The sequence below is a fragment of the Triticum dicoccoides genome, chromosome 4B (assembly GCF_002162155.2).
Source record: "Triticum dicoccoides isolate Atlit2015 ecotype Zavitan chromosome 4B, WEW_v2.0, whole genome shotgun sequence".
NCBI classification, from domain to species: domain Eukaryota; kingdom Viridiplantae; phylum Streptophyta; class Magnoliopsida; order Poales; family Poaceae; genus Triticum; species Triticum dicoccoides.
Window position 1 is genome coordinate 286869447 of NC_041387.1, and position 11669 is coordinate 286881115.

Genomic DNA, 11669 nt, shown 5'->3' on the forward strand with positions numbered 1-11669 from the left:
GTATTTTGTGTGACAAAAAATGAAGCATAGCCTAACTATATGATTTTGTAGGGATAAACTTTCTTTAGCCATGTTATTTTGAGAAGACATGATTGCTTTATTAGTATGCTTGAAGTATTATTATTTTTATGTCAATATGAACTTTTATCTTGAATTATTTGGATCTGAACATTCATGCCACATTAAAGAAAATTACATTGAGAAATATGCCACATAGCATTCCACATCAATAATTCTATTTTTATCATTTACCTACTCGAGGACGAGCAGGAATTAAGCTTGGGGATGCTTGATATGTCTCCAACATATCTATATTTTTTGATTGTTCCATGCTATTATATTACCCGTTTTGGATGTTTATGGGCTTTACTTTACACTTCATATCATTTTTGGGACTAACCTACTAACCGGAGGCCCAGCCCAAATTGCTGTTTTTTTGCCTATTTCAGTGTTTCGAAGAAAAGGAATATCAAACGGAGTCCAAATGGAATGAAACCTTCGGGAGCGATCTTTTTGGAACAAACGCAATCGAGGATACTTGGAGTGGAAACCAAGAAGCAGCCGAGGCGGCCACGAGGGTGCTAGGCACGCCCTAGAGGGGTGGGCGCGCCCCCACCCTCGTGGGCCCCTCATGGCTCCCCTGACCGACCTCCTTCGCCTATATATATCTCCATACCCTGAAAACACCGAGGAGCACCACGAAAACCTATTTCCCCACCGCAACCTTCTGTACCCATTAGATCCCATCTTGGAGCCTTTTCTGGCGCTCCGCCAGAGGGGGAATCAATCACGGAGGGCATCTATATCATCGCCAAGGCCTCTCCTGTGAGTTGTGAGTAGTTTACCACAGACCTTCGGGTCCATAGTTATTAGCTAGATGGCTTCTTCTCTCTCTTTGAATCTCAATACAAAGTTCTCCTCGATCTTCTTGGAGATCTATTCGATGTAACTCCTTTTGCGGTGTGTTTGTCGAGATCCGATGAATTGTGGGTTTATGATCAAGTTTATCTAAGAGAAATATTTGAATCTCCTCTGAATTCTATTATGTATGATTGGTTATCTTTGCAAGTCTCTTCGAATTATCAGTTTGGTTTGGCCTACTAGATTGATCTTTCTTGCAATGGGAGAAGTGCTTAGCTTTGGGTTCAATCTTGCGGTGTCCTTTCCCAGTGACAGCAGAGGCAGCAAGGCACGTATTGTATTGTTGCCATCGAGGATAAAATATGGGGTTTATATCATATTACTTGAGCTTATCCCTCTACATCATGTCATCTTGCCTAATGCATTACTCTGTTCTTATGAACTTAATACTACAGATGCATTCTGGATAGCGGTCGATGTGTGGAGTAATAGTAGTAGATGCAGAATCGTTCCGGTCTACTTGTCGCGGACATGATGCCCATATACATGATCATGCCTAGATAATCTCATAACTATCCACTTTTCTACCAATTGCTTGACAGTAATTTGTTCACCCACCGTAATATTTATGCTATCTTGAGAGAAGCCACTAGTGAAACCTATGGCCCCCGGGTCTATCTTTTATCATATAAGTTTCCGATCGACTTTATTTTGCAATCTTTACTTTCCAATCTATATCATAAAAATACCAAAAATATTTATCTTATCTTATTATCTCTATCAGATCTCTCTTTCGCAAAGTGGCCGTGAAGGGATTGGCAACCCCTTTATCGTGTTGGTTGCGAGGTTCTTGTTTGTTTGTGTAGCTACGAGGGATTTGTGAGGAGCCTCCTACTGGATTGATACCTTGGTTCTCAAAAATTGAGGGAAATACTTACGCTACTTTGCTGCATCACCCTTTCCTCTTTAAGGGAAAACCAACACAATGCTCAAGAGGTAGCATTAACATGCACTAATACAACTGCCATGTCAAAATTTGGAAACTTTCAGGGCCATTTGACTTTTAGAGTCCTTTAAGTGATTTCCTAGCCATTTAATGACTGTAATTCAAATTTGAACTACATGTACATGCAAGAGGTAACCATAACGGTTTTGAAAAATCACATTTCTGTACTTGTGTAAGAGTTAATTCCAAGTACAGTAAATTGGAAGGTATTTTCAAACATATTGGTGTCATGGCTTGGACACAAGCATGGAGTGCCATGGCATTTAAATTACAAAATATTAAAAAATGATCAGAAATACATGAAACCTTGCTTGAGGTAATGGCATGCCACCAGGATGCTGTGGTAAAAAAATTGGCCTGTTTGAAAAAACCTTGGTCACACACCCCTCACAAATCCGAGCTACTTATTAGAAGGATCATGGTTTCGAGAGGACACAATGCATCTTCGATGACGAACCGACGATAGCTTCCTCTTATGGCCTTCAAAATTTATCTACAATTAACGTGCACTAATACAATTGCCATGTTAAATTTTGGAAAATTGCACGGATCATTTGACCTTTTTAAGACATTTAAGTGATTTTCTAGCCATTTAATGGCCATAATTCAAATTTTAACTACATGTACATGCAACAGGTAACCATAACGGTTTGAAAAATCATATGTATGTACTTGTATGTGAGTTAATTCCATGTGCAGTAAATTGGAAGGAATTTTCAAACATATTGGTATCATGACTTGGACACAAGTATGGAGTACCATGGCATTTAAATTCCAAAAAATTCAAAAATGATCAAAAACACATGAAATGTTGCTTGACATAATGGCATGCCACCAGGATGCTATGGTAAAAAAATTGGCTTGTTTGACGATACTTTGGACACACCCCCCTCACAAACCAGAGCTACTCAATAGAAGGCTCATGGTTCCGAGAGGACACAATGCATCTTTGATGACGAACCGACGATAGCTTCCTTTTATGGCCTTCAAAATGTTTCTACAGTTAACATGCACTAATACAACTGCCATGTCAAAATTTGGAAAATTTTACGGGTCATTTGACCCTTTTAAGACATTTAAGTGATTTTCTAGCCATTTAATGATCGTAATTCAAATTTGAACTACATGTACATGCAACAACTAACCATAACGGTTTCGATATTTTTGTACTTGTGTGCGAGTTAATTCCATGTGCAGTAAATTGGAAGATTCTCAAACATATTGGTGTCACGGCTTGGACATAGAGCATCGAGTGCATGCCATGGAATTTAAATTCCAGAAAATTCAAAAATGATCAGAAACACATGAAACCTTGCTTGAAGTAATGGCATGGAACCATGACGGTGTGGTAAAAAAATTGTCCTTTTTGACGAAAGTTTGGACACACACCCCTCACAAACCGGAACAACTCACTAGAAGGGGTGTGGTACCGAGAGGGGACAATGCATGTTTGATGACGAACCAACCATAGCTTCCTCTTACGGTTTACATGCACTAATACAACTGTCATGTCAATGGAAAATTCCAGGGGTCATTTGACCTTTTTAAGACATTTATGTGATTTTCTAGACACTGAATGATCATAAATCAAAATTGAAATACATGTACATGCAACAACTAACCGTAACGGTTTGAAAAATCATATCTGTGTACTTGTTGTGTGCGAGTTAATTCCATGTGCAATAAATTGGAAGGAATTTTCAAACATATTGGTGTCACGGCTTCGAAACATGCATGGAGTGCCATGGTAACACAAAAAAAGCATTCATCCCTTATATGAGGAAAGAAAATGTAATTATCTGGCAAGACAACCTAGCCCCACACGATTGGCACTCTATTTCGCGCTTCAGGGTTTGGAAGGTGAGTGGCGCGGGTTATTAATCAGACGCGGTTCTATATTGGAAACCATCAGCTATTAAGTTCACACATGACTTTTGCTGCGGGAATCGTGTGCAACTCAAACTACAATACTCGTAAATTCCGGCGACCAACATGTGTGCTATTCCCGTCGATTTAGATTCCGGTGGCCAATAAATACTACCTTGCTCAGGTTGTCCCGCCTGCATTCTCATCTATATCCTCCCCTTGCTCGCTCTCTCTCTCTCTCTCTCTCACACACACACACACACAAATCTCTGCCATGGCGCTGCCAATCTGCCCATGCACCGACGAGGAGGCACCGCCCCCTGAGGACATTCAATCAAAGAGCATCGATGAGGAGGACCCCTATGGGTCGCCGGACCCCTGAACTTTGGAGTGGTTTTGGGGCCAGTACAATCTTAGTCTGTGGAAATAATTGCTGTCGGCTGAGCAAGTCAGGCGAGTGACATTCAAGAAGGAGGCAACTCGTGAAGCCTGTGAGGCCGCCTGGAAAAAGGAGGTGGTGGAGCTTTGGGGGCGGGTGCATCATCATGCAGAGGAGGTGTATGAAGACGGGTACTTCGCGAGGAAGGTCAAAGGCGCTAGGCACCTCATCGCTGCGTGGAGGTGGGCCGATAAGCTCCAGCGTGCCACCGACAAGGAGCTCAAGTGGGCGCCCAACAAAATGGCAAGATCGTTCGCGCTCGTCTTCTAGCAAGAGGTAGGTCGGTATGTCAAGCGCCACGAGGAGGAGGAGGCTGAGTACTGCTTTCCGTGCTGGGAAGACGCCGTGCACCAGGGAGTTGCTGGCGAGGGGCTGCAAGAATACTGCCCCCAGGAGGGATTCCTAGTTTTAGTATTGTTCATTTTCAATTTTATGCATTGTACATGGTAGTTAAGTATCATCCCGTGTAAGTGATGATATTATATATATTCTGTGATGAACTAATGAACAATAAGTATATATTATGAATTTCATTTTCCAATCTGTTTTTGTATATACTAATTTGTATGTAGCTATTATCATCCACATATACAGAATGGAAAGCATATATACACACACTGAAATAGAACGTATAAGAACGGGAAATAGAGTACACACATCGAAACAGAGCAATATTATGATTTTTGTGAATACATAGTGCTCCACGTCCATGACCAGCAACCCTTGCCTATGGTAGCTCTTGGCTCTGCCTGAACTTGTGCAGGCGTTCATCCAAGCGGTCGACACGCTCGCGGTACATCTGGAGCGCAGTCTCGAGCTCCAAGTTGGCTATTTCACCATAGATCAATAGCTCGAGGATGCGATGGTCATGTTCCTCTACTATGCCCAGGTGGAAAACTGGGCCAAGGAGGCAGTCGAGCCTAGCGACTAGCACATTGACATTGAGCGGGCCGCGGAAAAGGCGAACGGCGCAACCCATGCGAATGGCGTGGCAGGCGTCTAGTGCAAGTACGACACGGTCGCCTCTGGTGCAAGTACGACGTAGACGGCCTCTGCACACTCCTTTAGAGGAATGGGGGTACTGACAAGGCGTGTACCTAGCTGTGATGCGCTATCGACAGCAGGCAAGCACCGATGGATCCGCTCCTGCTGTGCGGCGTGTCGCGCCTCTCACTTTGCAGTGCTCCAACGGTGTCGCCGTGCGGCGAGCCGCAGCCTATCTACGTGGACGCGCCTAGCTTGCTCTGTGGCGCACCATCAATCATGTTGTGCGGCGAGCTACATCCTCTCAGCACTGACATGCCTATCTTGATCCATGATGCTGAAGTTCCATGCGCCAAGGGTCTGCTAAACCCTAGCGATGACGCACATCACAATTTCGTCCATTGTGTTGCCGGGGAGCGCCTCTGCCTCGATGGGCCGTGGCGCCTTCTCGTTTTCCTAATCGAGGAGGTTGATGGTAGAGGCGGCGCTTTGGTGGGTTAACATGCTTGAAAAAGGTGGATGTGCTATAGGTTGTCCTGGTTGTGTCCACGCGTCGCGTGACGCCTAGGTTTATGCACAATATCGCTGGGTGGCAGTGGGAAACTGATGAGGAAATGGAGGGAAACGATGATGTGTTCATGAAACACCATCAATTAATGGAAACTTAGCATAGAAGGAACATCAAGCTAGCACGACGCGTACTGCCATATTGCTAGCCCAAGGCTATGATCCATATACTCGTGTGCCCAACAGAGCACACTATTCACAGTAAAGAATATGTCAGAATCGGGGCTCCGCCGACTCAAACAGGGATCAAACTCTGGGCGTGTGCGAAGATCTAATCTAGCCAAGGCCTCAAGATCATCACCTCATGGCCTAGCCTCATCGAGTTCGCGCGAGCGAGGAAGGGAATGAACACCGAGATTTACCCAAGTTCAGGCCACCTTGCAGTGTAAAACCCTACTCCTGGTTTGTGGTGGATTGCCTCGTGAGGAGGATGAGGATGAAAATATATAGTGGACGAGCTGCCTCGCAAGAGATCTGGGAGTGAGAATCACTACAAAAAAACACACTTCTGTGATGATACATGTTTGTCACAGTAGGTCACATTTTCTGTCATGCATGTACATCCATGACGATTTTATGACAGAATCAAGATAGTCATACATGTGCTTTCATAGAAGCGTTCCATGACAATACCAAAATTATCATCATGGAAGTGTCCACTTCCATGACGATAAATGGCGCGTCATGGAAGTAGTTTCGTCAAGGGTAACCGACACGTGGCATCCACCATAACGGGTCACCGTTAAGCTATCAGGTTCCGGTTTGGATCCGATAACCCGTTAACCGCCCGGGCCAATGGGGATTTTCCACGTGTAAAATTCGGATTCGCCATAGTATCCATGTGTTAGTTCTGGGTTGGGATAGGTGTCATCCAGCGAGTGGACGGCATGCGCCTATGGTACGTCGACATGTGGCTCGGCCCAACGTGGCCCGTTTAGGTTAAAAAGCCGAGCCTGTCAAAATAATTGGGCCGGCCCATTAGCGGCCTACTTGAGTCAGGCCCATTCACAAGCACGACCCATATGAGTTAGACCGAATCATCCCATCAAAGGCCCATTCTAGATTTGATAATTTCCAGCCCATCATTAGTTCCAGCTTGTTAACGGCCCGCCGTCCCGACCTTCTTTCGTCCTGTTAGCAGCCCATTATAGATATGGACCAATATGCCGCTGGTACGTCTTTCGGCCTTTTCCCAGCCCATTATGTAGTTGGGCCAACTTCTAGCTTGTTGTGACTTCCGGCCTTTCCTCGGCCCATTCTGTAAATGGGCCAACTCCTAGCCCATTTAGTCTTTCATCCTGTTAACGGCCCACACAACACTTGGACCTTTGACAGTGCCACTTGATTTCGGGTCCATTAGTGGCCCATGTTATGTAGGGCATAATTTTAGCCTGACGTGACTTTCAGACTGTTAAAAGCCTAGTTTTTATATTGGGCCTTTTCTGGCACAAAACACGTTCGGCCTCTTACTGGCCCGTCAAGTAAAAGGTCCAAGACAAAATTGACATTTATTTCGGCCTGCTAGAGGCCCGCGGGCCATTTCCATTTATTCGGCCCTATCGAGCTTTCGGCCTGTTAACGGCCTACTAGAGCCGTTGTTACGGTGGGCCACATCGTTTGGGATCCATTAAATATTAAGTTAACCAACCCTATTAAGGCCCTCTTTGACTACACATGTTTGTTCGTTCTGATGGCGCCCAGGTAATGTTTGAGCATGTTGGCCCCCGTTTCAATAATATAGCATATACAAAGAATTATCCTACTCTATACTATCGCCTCTAAAAAACCTACGCTACACAGTAAAGAGAATAAGGCATAGAAACGAAGAATAGTCCTACACCGTACAATAAAGAAATTACAGCAGATTATACCCACTGGGCATTATAGTTCGGCACGAGTGATAATAAAGCGTACACAAATAGCAAATTACATACACTGGGCAAATAAAGCTCATACATCATGGACACACATCAACAGAACTTACCATTTGAAGTATAATCTCTTCAGAAAATAGAATTGGCCGGATTCAGATAGCACAAATTTCAGTCTGCAAAATCTCGATTTCATTTGTGGTTACCTCAGTGTCTTGTTTCATTTTTTGACTCCTGCATCGAATACCCGCAACTCCAGTCTCACCAAGTTGATTGCATGTTGGGAATCATGTACATGTTGTCTTTCCACCTCTAGTTGATGCTCGAGAACATCATCGCATTCCAATTCCAATCCATAATCATTTGGTAATGGCCATGCCGCACAGCTCTCAGTTCTTTGTGTTGATGTCACTTCATCCTGAAATGTTTCTGTAAGTACACATGACTAGCAAAAATATAGTTACAACAGTGAAGCGAGCAAGACAGACAATTTTGTACACGAAAAAACAGGACTAGCAATAATTTTACACATCAGCATAAGTAGGTGATATTTTAAGAATTATAAAAATGGTAGTCTGTGCAACCCGCATATATATATATAATGTTCAATAGTTGCGTGTGGTCTAAATTTGTAACCTATCTATGTTTTGGATTTGGCCCCAACACACACACACACATACATAAACACTATTCTGATCATGGGATCAGAATAATATTCTGATAACTACCTGACCTTTCCTAGCGGTAGTAGTTGAACTTCCCCCAGTGCGAGGTTGAACTTCCACGAACATTGTCCAAATGAGGCTTGCGATATATCGTTGGAAAGCTATGGACATGAGTATTATGAACCAAGTTAATTTTTTGGTAAAATCTAAGCGGTTTAAGAGCAGTTTTGAAGACTATTTTTTCTTCATACAAAAAACATGAATCGTATTTTCGATCCCATTTCTAAACCGTTTATCGGAATGAGGCAAATAATATGGCGTTGGAAAGCTGCTACAAATGCGCACCTTCTACATGTAGAAAGTTTTCTCTAATTCCCGATGGTTAAAGGTAATTTGGAAAATCGTAGAATTTTGCAAACCGAACAGCCGAGTCCGTATTTTTGATGACATTTCTAAACGGCTAACCCAATTGAGGCAAATGATACTGCGTTGGAAAGCTTATGAAAGTGCACTTCTTTTTCATGTATAAAGTTTTTTCTAATTTTGAAAAATTTAAGAGTAATTTAGAAAACAGTCCAAGTTTGTCTGAGTTTGTATTTTTGAGTTAATTTTAACCATATGCCGGAATGCAGCAAATGATATGGGGTTGGAGAGCTTGAAGAAATGCAAAACTTTTGGGTATATAATGTTTCTCCCAATTCCTTACGGTTTTATGTCAATTTTGAAAATGGTTGAAAACGTTTTTCGGTCATAAGTTTTACAAAGTTTGTCGGAATGGGGAAAATAATATGCCGTTGGATAGATATAAAAAATGCGAAACTTTTTCATATGTAAAGTTTTCTCTAATTCCCAACTGTTTTCAAGTAATTTAGAAATTGGCGAGATTAAGATTTGTGCCTTCATCGCGAATGGAAATGCACTGCGTGAAGTACTTGAACTTCTAGGGCGTGTCTGTTTTAACTTCACTCTGTTTTTGACCAGTTGTTTTCTGACTGTAACGTCGAAAACACTTACCGGAATTGAGCAAATGATATACCAATGGAAAGATGTTGAAAACACGCAACTTTCCCGTGTTGAACAGTTTTTCATACTTGCGGTGGTTCAAAAGAATTTTTTCATTACATAAAAACGTCTTTTAAACCATATACATAAATTTTTTAAACCATTCATCGAAATGTAGCACATAATATACCGTTGGAAAGCTTATGAATAGCAGCAACTTCTTCAGGTAGATAGGTGTTACAAATTCGTTCTCCTTTGAGAGCAGTTTAAAATGGCAAAACAACGTTGTTTTTGCCTCTTTTTTTTCAAGATGTAAATGAACAATGAACATCTCACACATGAATTTTGAACTACGCTAGGAGGAGCACGTGAACTTATTGCAAAAAAAAATTTAAGCTTTTAGTTTTCTATTCTTATATTCTTATCTGAAACACATTCGTTTAGCAGTTGGACTTGCCGCTGTTTTCACCTTGAACTTCTGTCACGTATTTTTATTCAACCTCTCTCACAAGAATTTTTAAACTTTCTCCGACCGAGGACTTCAACTTCTAGCAACAAATTTTTTGGATTTTGCCTTTTAATTCAGCCTTTTCTAGTATGAAGCACACACCATGTAGTACCTGAACTTCTGGTTGTTATCTTTTTTAAATTGAACTTCGTACATTAATTTTGCATAGAAGCAATTAGAATTTGAGTTTGTTGTATACATCAAAATTTTCCCTTTTTAATATGAAATTATTGATTTTATTTTTAAAATTGAATAGCTCAAAAAAAAATGCAAAAAACGACACTACCCTTTAGCAATCGAAAAAATCTGAATTTTTTTATAGACATCAAACCGGTCAATTTTTTCAATTTTGAACCTCTCTGTGTATTTTTAGAAATGGGAAGAATTGGCATTTTTAATAAATGATGAACTTCTTTGTTATTTTGAACTAAATTTCTTTGTTTACTCGTTAGTAACGGGAAAATTACGATTTTTTTAATAAATATCGAACTACTCTGGTTTTTAAAATTGAACTTCTAGGTTTATTATTTTGCAACAAGGAAAATATGAGTTTTCATATACATTGAACTACTCTATAGTTTAAATTGAACTTCTTGGGGTTTTAATATGACTTCTTGGTGTTATTCATTTGTAACATAGAAATTCCTAGTTTTTAAATAAATGTTGAACCACTCAGTTTTAAATATGAACCACTTAGTTTTAAATCTTGTAGTAACATCGAACAACTCTTTTTTAAATTGAACTTCATTTTTTTACCTGCAAACAAGAAGAAATTGAATTTTTTTTGTATACATTGAACTACTCCGTTATTTTATTTCGAACTTCTCAGTTTTTTTGTTTTGTAGCAAGAAAAATCCAAGTTCTTAAATTCAGACTTCTTAGTTTTTTTAATCTGAACTTCTGAGGTTTTTTGAAATGGTTAAAATCAAATGATCTATTATTCTAAATTGAACTTCTAGATTTTTATTTATTTTGATAAGGATATTTTGCATTTTTAACTTCGAACTACACATTTATTTAAATTTGAACTTCTAGGTTTTTTGGAAACAGGGAAAATCTAGGTTTTCATGAACACAGAACTACTTTGTTTTTTTAGTTTGAACTACTTGATTTTATTCTTTAGTAGCCGAAGAAAAAAAATCGAGTTTTATAGTAAACATCGAATTACTCCTTTTTTTAAATCTCGACTTCTTAATTTTATTTCTTTTAGTAATGACATTTTTTTATACATGAACTTCATTGTGAATTTACTTTTTTCACACGTGAATTTCGCACACGAACTTTTTATCATGTTACATATTTTCGAACCTTTTCTTTTCTTATATTTGTTTTTTTAGAATCACCGGGGGGAGCTCCCCCACCTGAATATATTAGTCAAAGGGCTGCAGAAGCAACGAGTACAGAATCACATAGGCACAGTGCAACGTGTAGAGAGGTAAGAATGCCACGAGAAGACATCCTCCTAGTAGGACCATGGGGACGAAAGGCCATGCTTTTTTGGGTCGATGGTGAGGCAGAGAAGTATCCCAAAGCTCTATGATGTCATCGGTCTGAGGCAGAAAGTCGATGCGTTGCAATACCCTGTTGGCAAGTGGATAGGTGATGAAGAGATGCATGGAGTCTTCGGGTACCCTAGCGCACCGCGGGCAAACGTCGGAGGAGATTATATGCTTGTGAGCAAGGTTCACCCTGGTGTTGAGGCGGTCCTTGAGGAGAAGCCAAGCAAAGATTTTTAGCTTGCGAGGAGCCTTGGTGCCCTAGATGAGGGGGCAATGAGATTGTTTTCTCGCCTATCCATGAGGGTGTCGTATGCATGCTTTATGGAGAAGGCATGGCCTCGGTGTAGGAACCATTCATCTTCCTCCACCGAAGGCATGAAGTCCTGCAAAATAGCCAAAAG